The following is a 10,752-nucleotide window of genomic DNA, read 5'->3' as shown; positions in this document are numbered from 1 at the left end:
TCTCAACACTATCAGCTGCAGTAGATGGTACATTTCAGGGACATGTTCCACCTTTGGTAGAGAAGGCATACTGATTCCTAGGCTCTCCATTACTCTCCTAAGGTTGTTTGCTCTATCTGAATCTGATTGAGAAAGATCTTTGAGCTCATCCCAACTCTTTCCATCATAATAGCCTCTGGATTCTACAAACTTCACATCCCTTGATATCAAGACTCTCCTAGTCTCTGGAACAAAGCATTTATAGCCCTTTTGGTGAGGAGAATAGCCAATAAATACTGCCCCTCGTGCTTCTATACGCCAGCTTATCTCTTTGAGCTCCTGGAATCAAGACAAAACACAAGCAACCAAAAACACATAATGCTCTATGGATGGTTTAGTTTTGTTCAGTACCTGATATGGAGATTGATCTTGAAGGATCCTGGTAGGTATCCTATTGATTAAGTAGCAGACAGTAAGGACAGCATCTCCCCAATAGCTTTTGGGCATGCTTGTATGGAACATCATGCTCCTTGCAACCTCCATGAGATATTTATTTTTCCTCTCAACTACTCCATTTTGTTGTGGGGTGTATGGACAGCTAGTTTGATGAATCATCCCATATTTGGCCAAGTGTTGTTTAAAAGCATTGCTTGTATATTCTCCTCCTTTATATGATCTCAAAATTTTTATCTTGGCATTGAAATGGTTAGATACATAATTTTGAAAATTTATGAAAGCTTCTAAGACCCTATCTTTAGATTGCATCAGTGTGATCCAATGATCCAAGTATATTTTGATTTTTCATCTATAAAAGTCACAAAATACTTATGATGCTCTCTAGATAAACATGGGGCAGTCCATACATCAGAATGAATCAGGTCAAAGCAATTTTCATAAATAGTACTTGGTCTAGAGAAAACAGATTTGCAATGTTATCCTAAGATACAAGCCTCACAATCACTCTTAAAGGAAATACTAGGCAACATGATGTTTAAAGCTCTAGAATGGGGATGTCCTAATCTAGCATGCCACAATACATCTTTAGGGAAATCGGAAATGGAATTTAAAGCATGAGATAAATCGGCAGCAAGCTTAGTATTTTCAAGCAAGTACAAGTCTCCCTTGGTGACACCTTTGCCAAGCAACCTACTAGTTTCAATATCCTGAAAGTAGACATCATTAGGAGTGAAAGTAACACTGCAATTCAAGTCATTAGTAGCTCTTTTAACTGATAACAAGTTTGAGGTGAAGCTAGGCATATAAAAAGCTTTAGAATCTTTGTTAAACAACCTAAAATCACCTACTCCTTTAATTGATACTCTTTCACCATTAGCTATTGTAACATTTCCTAAGGTAGGAACAATGTTTTTAATCAATTTTAAATCACTGATCATGTGGTGACTAGCTCCTGAATCTATAACTAAAGGTTTTGCCAAATTACATTTAGTTATCGCATTCAAGAGATCGGCAAGCAGTAGCATGTAAAGAGGTACCAAGTAAGTTACCAGAGTTATCCTTAAGGAGTTTGATGAGAGCCTCAATATCAGATCTCCTGATAGTCTCATCTTGAGTGTTCCTTAAGGCTGGGCCACTCCTGGAAGCTCCCCCTTTGTTCTAACAAGCTTCATTGGTCTGGCGCATGCTGCCTTGTATAGATGGCTCACCAATATCACCAGAGAAGTTTGCTTAGGCATCATTGTAAACTGTCCTGAACTTCTGTGGCTTGAGATGAGAATGGAGTATCCAGCACTTGTCCTTTCCATGGCCTTTCTTCTTGCAATGATCACAAATCCACACCTTCTTGTCTTCAGCTTTGTAAGAGCTTTTGTTTGCTGCTCCATCAGCTTGGTTTGCAAGCACCAAATCTTTCTTTCCTCCTCCAAAGAGACCAACTGAGCCTTGCTCCTTGTGAATCTCAGAGCATACCTCATCTAGAGAAGGTAGCTCCTTATTCCTTAGGATGTGCTTGATGAGGTCACCATAGCTTGGATGGAGGGTAAGCAGCAAAGCAAAGACCTTGTCTTGCTCTCTCCTTTGATTAAGCACATCAGGATCAATAGTTTCTGGCCTGAGCAAATCAAGTTCAGCCCAAAAGGATCTGAACTTCCCAAAATGTTTATCAAAATCATTGTGCTCTTGACTAAGAGTATTGATAGCTCTCTTGACTTCAAAGACTCTACTGATGTTGGAATTGTTTCCATACACCTTCTGAAGTGTATCCCATAACTCCTTGGAAGTTTCATAATAGGAGTAACCTTCCTGAAGTGAGGGGTCAAGACTGTTCTGAAGAATGGACAACACCAACTGGTCCTCTTGACATTTTTTCTTGGCGCCAGCATCAGCAAGAACAACCTCTTTGCCATCCTCTCCTAGGATAGTCTTCTTTTGTGGCCTGACTTCTTCAACAATCTCCCAAAGCCCTCTGCCTCCAAGAGCTGTCTTAGCAAGCCTTGCCCAATGTAGATAGTTAGCTCCTTTAAGAGTAACTGGAATCACCACCATTTTTAAGTTTTCTCTTGAATCCATCAAGAGTCACAAGAACAGAACTAGAAAAATTCAAGAACAGTTCAAGAACAGAGGAGAGAGACTGGTGTGAATGATAAGAGGTTTTAAAGAGAAAAAGAGAAATAAAATCAGAGTAATTTGCGGAAGAGATTTAGGTTTCAAGAGCTTGTAGCTCTGATACCATGTAAATTTATGAGAATTAATGAGAGTTTATGAGAATTATTTGAGAGATTTTGGTGAAGAACTAAGAGAGATATGTGAGGGAATCCAAGAGAGAGAGATAAGAATATTTGAGAAACATTTTTCCTTAAATTGATTTAGTGTATACAATAGTTACATAAATAGATCTAACAAGGAGAATAAGACAATGAGAATGAATAAACAAATGGAGATGAATGAACTAATGAAGACCATATTTGTGGAAGTCACTTTCGGATAGTGACAACTCTCTTCTCTCTTCCTTCCTTAGCATATTATGTGACTTTGGCTTGTTTCCACACTCCAACAGCTCTATCCAGTTGCCTCCACTTGTTTAAATTCGTCTAAGACTTCAGGCAAGATATTTAAATAAATCTCACACCTTTCCTTGCTTCAGTTTTCCTGTCCATGATTTCCTGTCCAGGATCAATCAGGTTCTTCATGTCTTTACTCTTGCTCTTTATGTTAAGGAAATATCTTATACTAAAAGGATCTATATGTAAATACATAACTCTACGGTTTAACCTACTTGTACTACTGTATAAATACTTTGTACATGTCTAATAAAAGATTCATTCAGCCTTATATCTTTATATGGTATCAGAGCCAGGTTAATTAACCTAAGCCGCCATCCCTCTCTTTTCAAATTTTCCTTTTTCTTTTTCTTCTCAAACCACGATGTCTGGATCTACCTCCTCATCAGCATCCATTGCCGAAACTATCACGGTTTCGAACTCCACCACACTGCTGAACATCAACATGACAAACGTCACGAAGCTTACTGCTTCCAATTTCCTCATGTGGAGCCGTCAGGTTCATGCTCTTCTCGAAGGATATGATCTCGCGGGCCACATTGATGGCTCTCTTGAGATTCCGCCTGAGACGATAACCAATGATGCTGCTGAGATCGTCATCAACCCGCGGTACACTCTGTGGAAACGACAAGATCGTCTCATCTACAGCGCTCTTCTTGGTGCTATGACCGCCACGCTACAGCCTCTTCTCTCTACGACCACTACTTCGGCTGAGATCTGGACCACACTTTCCTCGACCTATGCGAAGCCCAGCCGGGGACATATCAATCAGCTACGACAGCAACTGAAACACTGGACCAAAGGTACTAAGTCTATTGATGAGTACTACCAAGGTCTAACAACAAGATATGATCAACTTGCCTTGCTTGGGAAAGCTATCGATCATGAGGACCAGATTGAACAGCTGCTTGACGGTCTGCCTGAAGACTATAAGATCATTGTTGATCAAGTTGCTGCGCGTGATACTCCTCCGTCTCTTACGGAGCTTCATGAAAAGCTCATCAATCATGAAACTAAACTTCAACTCTCGAAGCAGGATCTCTCACCAGTACCGGTCACTGCCAACTACACCAATCACCGAGGTTCCTCTGGTTCGCACAACACTCGCAACCAGAACTCACGACGTGGTGGCTACCGTGGAAACCAAACTTGGCAGCAGCAGCAACAGCTCAACCCGTCGCCAACTCAACCTGCAGGACGTGGAGGCTATCAAGGAAAGTGCCAGCTCTGTGGCGTCTTTGGCCATAGTGCTCGCAGGTGCTTGCAACTTGCGCCACACGGAAGCACCTACTCTCAATAACAGGCGTCTCCAACTCCATGGCAACCTCGCGCGAACATGGTTCAGGCCACTGCCTATACTCCAAACCAGTGGATCCTCGATAGCGGAGCTACTCACCACTTGACCTCCGATTTGAGCAACTTGGCGTTACATCAACCATATCATGGTGGTGATGAAGTTGTCATTGCTGATGGCTCAGGTCTTGCTATAACTCATACTGGTTCTACTCTTTTTCCTACGCCATCTAAGTCGCTTGCTCTTAACAACATACTCTGTGTTCCGAGTGTTCATAAAAACCTCATTTCGGTTTATCGGCTTTGCAATACTAATCGCGTTTTTGTGGAATTCTTTCCTGCTCATTTTCAGGTGAAGGATCTCAACACGGGGGTCCGGTTGCTTCAAGGCCGCACGAGGAATGAGTTGTATGAGTGGCCCTGGTCGTCCCTGAACCCAACTGCAAGCTATGTGTCCTATCCAGATACCAAAGCTACCCTAACCCAATGGCATAGGCGACTTGGCCACCCCTCTTCTTCTATTCTCAAAAATGTTGTTTCTCAATTTTCATTACCTTGTTTTCAACACTCTTCAAGTGCTTTTCCTTGCAATGATTGCCTACTTAATAAAACGCATAAGCTTCCTTTTCATGAGACTACTATCCGATCAACCAAACCACTTCAATACGTTTTTAGTGATGTATGGCAATCACCTATTCTTTCTTCCCAGAACTACAAATATTACCTTGTCTTGGTTGATCATTACACTCGATACACCTGGCTCTATCCTTTAACAGCCAAATCCCAAGTCAAAAACATCTTCATCTCTTTCAAACCCCTTGTTGAAAACCGATTCCAAACCAAAATACAAACCCTTTTCTCTGATAATAGGGGCGAGTTTCTATCCTTAAGATCATTCCTCGCCACTCATGGAATCAGTCACCTAACCACACCACCCCATACTCCTGAGCTCAATGGTCTCTCAGAGAGAAAACATCGCCATATTGTTGAAACCGGCCTTTCTCTTCTCTCTGCCGCAAGCCTGCCTCTCACCTTTTGGCCCCAAGCCTTTGCAACCTCTGTCTTTCTTATCAATAGAATGCCAACTCCAGTCCTTCTTAACCAATCGCCATTTCAAAAACTATTCCAGACACCTCCCAACTACCTTAAACTCCGAACCTTTGGCTGCTTGTGCTATCCATGGTTACGACCTTATGCTCCCAATAAACTTGAAAACAGATCCTTACCTTGTGTCTTCATAGGATACTCTCTCACTCAGAGTGCCTATCTTTGCTTAGAACCAGTTTCTGGACGTGTCTATGTCTCAAGACATGTTCGCTTTAATGAAACAGAGTTCCCTTCTCATTCCCTAACTAAACCGACCTCACCAACCCCATCCCAGCCACCCACTGTCCCCTATGAACCTCACACAGTCATACCAGCGCCATCACTCATACACTCTCCTCAAACGGCAGTGAACAATCAGACTTCTGCGTGTGATACTTCATCTCCTGTGCATGTTCCTGCACCTACACCTCCTACGGGTTCTTCAGCACCTGCAACTACAGGCTCGCCAGGCCCTGTTTTGGCTCCTCTGCTGCAACCTACAGTGCCTTCTCCTGTTCCAGTACCTGAAGTTCAACCTCCTCCTCGACATTCCATGACCACTAGATCGAGGAACAACATTGTCAAGCCGACTTCAAAATATAATCTCAATGTTGAACTTCAATCTGATCCTCACTGGATCCCATCTACGTGGCAACAGGCCATCAAACATGAGCGCTGGCGCAAAGCAATGTCTAGGGAGTTCAACTCTACTAATGAGAACCATACATGGGACCTTGTAGAAGCTACTCGCAAGATGAATATTGTGGGCTGTCGATGGGTGTTCACCATTAAATATAATCCAGATGGTAGCATTGATCGTTACAAGGCACGAATTGTGGCTAAAGGCTTTCATCAACAACCTGGGATTGACTTTAATGATACCTTCAGCCCGGTGATTAAATCAACTACCATTCGGTTAGTCTTGGGTCTTGCCGTTAGCTCTGACTGGCCAATACGGCAAATAGATGTCAACACTGCGTTTTTACAAGGTCATCTCGATGAAGAGGTCTTCATGTGCCAACCACCTGGGTTTACTGATTCAGATCGTCCCTCACATGTCTGTCGTTTGCGGAAAGCAATTTATGGACTCAAACAGGCTCCTCGTGCTTGGTACTCTGAACTTAAATCTTTCCTACTCAGTGTTGGGTTCCAGAACTCACTTGCAGATACATCTCTATTTATACTGCGCCATGAGGGCAAGTTTGTGTACCTCTTGGTATACATTGATGACATTCTTGTCACGGGCACAAGCACAGACCTTGTGCAACAGGTTATTGATGCTCTGGCCGCAAAATTCTCTATCAAAGACATGGGACATCTGAGTTATTTTCTGGGAATCGAAGCTACAAGAACACCACAAGGGTTACACCTAATGCAACGGAATATGTCACTGACCTGCTACACAAGACTAATATGCTTCATGCTAAGCCTGTTGCGACCCCTCTTCCGTCGTCTCCCAAGCTCACCTTGAACTCGGGTTCTCCACTGTCTAATCCTGCTGAGTACAGAAGCGTCGTCGTAAGTCTTCAGTACCTCGCCCTTACTCGTCCTGATGTCTCGTACGCGGTCAACCGTCTCTCGCAATTCATGCATAGACCTACGGTGGATCATTGGAACGCGGTGAAACGCGTCTTGCGTTATCTCTCTGGTACTCTTACTCATGGCATTCTCCTACGCAAACAGTCCGCTCCTCTTCTTCATGCCTTCTCCGACGCCGACTGGGCTGGAGACAGCGATGATTATGTCTCCACCAATGGCTATATTGTCTACCTCGGTTCTCAACCTCTGTCTTGGACTTCTAAGAAACAGAAAGGAGTTGCTCGCTCATCTACTGAGGCTGAGTATCGTGCCGTAGCCAACACGGCCGCAGAAGTCCGATGGATATGCTCGCTGCTCACTGAGCTAGGCGTCAATCTTTCCTCTGCACCTACCGTGTATTGTGATAATATTGGTGCTACGTACTTGTGCGCCAATCCTGTGTTTCACTCTCGCATGAAACATATTGCGATTGATTATCACTTTGTTCGCAGTCAGATCCAGTCCCATGCTCTCCGAGTCACTCATGTCTCCACGCATGATCAGCTAGCTGATGGCTTCACCAAACCTCTACAACGAAACCAGTTCCAGAACTTACGAGCCAAGATTGGTGTCACCAAGGTTCCTCCATCTTGAGGGGGCGTGTTAAGGAAATATCTTATACTAAAAGGATCTATATGTAAATACATAACTCTACGGTTTAACCTACTTGTACTACTGTATAAATACTTTGTACATGTCTAATAAAAGATTCATTCAGCCTTATATCTTTATACTTTATTCTCTTCGTGTCAACAGTCTCATTCCATACTTATTATCCCTCAGTTTCACTTTCACCCTTATCAGTACAAAAACAAAAGCATTAGCATTATCTTATTCTATGCTTATCATCCCTCAAATCGTAAATCATATTTCAACCATTCCTGTTTGTCGACGTCATGTAGAAGCACACCCAACTCAATTGTTTTACCTCATGAAACGGTTGTACACGACACTTCATTCTATAACTTGTATGCTTATATGTTGTTTGCTCGAGGAATTCGTGAAACAAAAAAAGATATTAAAACACTTTTTACATTTCTGAAATTACTATGGATAAATCGAAAAACAGATCATTCCATTAGTTCGAACACTACCATCACAATTATGCATATTAATTATGTTTATTGAAATGTAATTTTAAATTCGGGTGTTTGTTGAAATAATCATGAACTTCAAACTTAAAATTAAATAGCTTTAAATGGATTGACTAAACCATTTATATGTTAGTTTATTAATTCTTCAACTACTGCTGTGGAAATCTTTCTTTAACACTGTTTCTCAAGGTCAAGTGCGGACAATTGTGAAAACAACATCCATGAAATTGTCCAACATCGGGTGGCTTATACTATATTAAATTCAAGTTTTTCTTAAACTTAAAACCAATTGACGATAATTGGATTTGCTTTAATCTTTTATATTTTAATTTCTTAATTCTTTAACTACCGTCGTGAGACTTTGGTTCATTTATTATCAGTCCTTCTCACGCTCAAGCGTTGAAAATTGTAGGAACAACATCCACAGAGTGGCCCAGCATCAAATGGCTCTGATACCATGTATTAGGGCTTATCACGAGATTCCAACCATTTATATATTTGTTAATTATGTCTCCAAGACTCCAACTACTGATATGGCTCTTTCATTCATTCATTAACATATAATCATATGTCCGACAGCCTAAGTTAAAGCTTTGATATCATAATGAAATATCAAGATTGCATAATACTATATATCTGACTCAATCATCATTCAATTGCATGTCTTTTACATTGTGATTAACATGTAGCCTGAATTATGATCTTGCTTGATACTCAGTTTTGGGAATAAAAGAAGAGAAATTGGATATATTACGCAAAAGAAAAACTGTATTTAAGTTACAAAAAAAAAAAAAAAAAGAAAAACTGTATTTAGGTGTATATACCCATAACAAATTTAGAGTGTATGATGTACTATATATTGTGAAGTAAAAAAGATGATATTATCCTTACCTACGTGAAAGAGAATGATTTGACCAGTGTTGCTTGAGACAAAAGCAAAGCCGCACCTCTTTTACAGCTTGACAAGAAAAAAAGTTAAGTGTGGAGAATGAGAAAACGAAAATAGCGACAGTGGAGGCGATTGACGGGGTGACGGCGGTTTCCAATAGATGTGTAACGCTCCGACCGCCCATGGATAATAGGCTTTTCACATCCGCTCTCTCGGCCCGTAGGTTCCATTTCGTGCGACTGGTAGTGCATTAATTTTTCAGAGGCTCAAAAATCATGTTTACTGACCCTGCAATAACTACATGACCTTTCCCCGTGCTTTGGCCTCACTCGCACAATATCGCAAATCTTTTCCGATAGGTCACCATCCTTCTACTACTGCAGCTCAAGCACGCTTAACTCTGAACTTTTAAACGGAAAGTGTACCATAAAAGGTAAGTGCACTTTGTTGACATAGGTAGGCCAAATCAATTTTCTTAAACCTTTACAGATACCACAAACCCGGATCATGTTACAATTCATCCCTTCTCACAGAATGAAACGTCCTCGTTTCGCAACACGGTAGGTCTCAAGATGCCTCTCAGGTCAGAACCGAAATGGCTAACCAGCTCTGATACCACTTGTAACGCTCTAACTAACCCTGGCTAATAGGCCCCCCATGCCCGCTCTCTTGGCCCGTGGACACCATTTTGTGTGACGGGTGGTGTAGTAACCCTCCCAAAGAGGTAAGATGGTCGAGATCGACAAGTTGGAATTCGGAGCCAAGCTTTCGGGAATCAGAGTATTATGAGGATGTTAAGTTTTGATCACATAAAACTTCACATTATTCAGAGAAAAACATAAGTTGGACGAGCATCTACGATTGGTGGTCGATTCGCGGGCGACCAGAGCAATTGGGAAGTTTTGAACTATGAATATGTCGGTAGGATCGAAGAAGTGATCTTATATGAACCATGAGTTGATTAGGTCACTCGACCATGTGGTAGATCAAAGAAAGACATTTTGGAAGCATGACGTTTTTGAAGCACGACGTTTTAGAAGCACGATGTTTTTGAAGCTCGATGTTTTTGGAAGAACGTCGTATTAATAAAATATTATGTTGGAAACATAATAAGTTGGAAGCAGGACGGGAAACAAGCAGGAAGGGAAGTAATCACGACAGGAAGTAAGCACGACGAAAAAATCTAAGGGAAATATTTATCGTCACGGTTAGAATTCAGTCTGGAGTTTATTAAAAATATTCAGTTCATCAGAATGGGTGTGGAAAATATTCGGAATCGATCGCGGATCCAAAATATTCGGGATTGATCGCGGGTTCAAAATATACCGAAAGGGTCAAAATCATGCGAATGGACCGAGAAGCACGAGGCTCGATGAAAGGGATCAGAACGTGCAGGCAGCTGACTGGCAAGGTATGAGTCTACAGAAGCACATGTCGCTTTCATGCGAAAGGAACATGCAGCCAGCTATGTAGCAACATGACATGTCGCCACACATGTAATCGAAGCATGCGGCCAGCCATGTGGAGATGACGTGTCACCTTGCATGCACTTCATTCATGCAACAAGCCATGTGGACCAGGAGTGTCATCATGCATGAGTATGAGACATGAATCCAGCCATGTCTGTACCGTGTGTCGACGCGCATGCGACCAGAAGCATGCAGACTGACACATGGTCGGCCGTGTGGCCTGTCCTTACTGGCTGCAGCTTTCTATAAATACCAAGGTCCCTTCCTTCATTTCCATACATCATACCACACCAAGATCAGTTCAAAACGTGGGTAGAGAGAGAGAGAGAGAGAGAGAGAGAGAGAGA

The sequence above is a fragment of the Brassica oleracea genome, chromosome C6 (genome assembly GCF_000695525.1).
Source record: "Brassica oleracea var. oleracea cultivar TO1000 chromosome C6, BOL, whole genome shotgun sequence".
Classification (NCBI taxonomy): Eukaryota; Viridiplantae; Streptophyta; class Magnoliopsida; order Brassicales; family Brassicaceae; genus Brassica; species Brassica oleracea.
Note: the sequence above shows the minus strand (reverse complement) of the source record.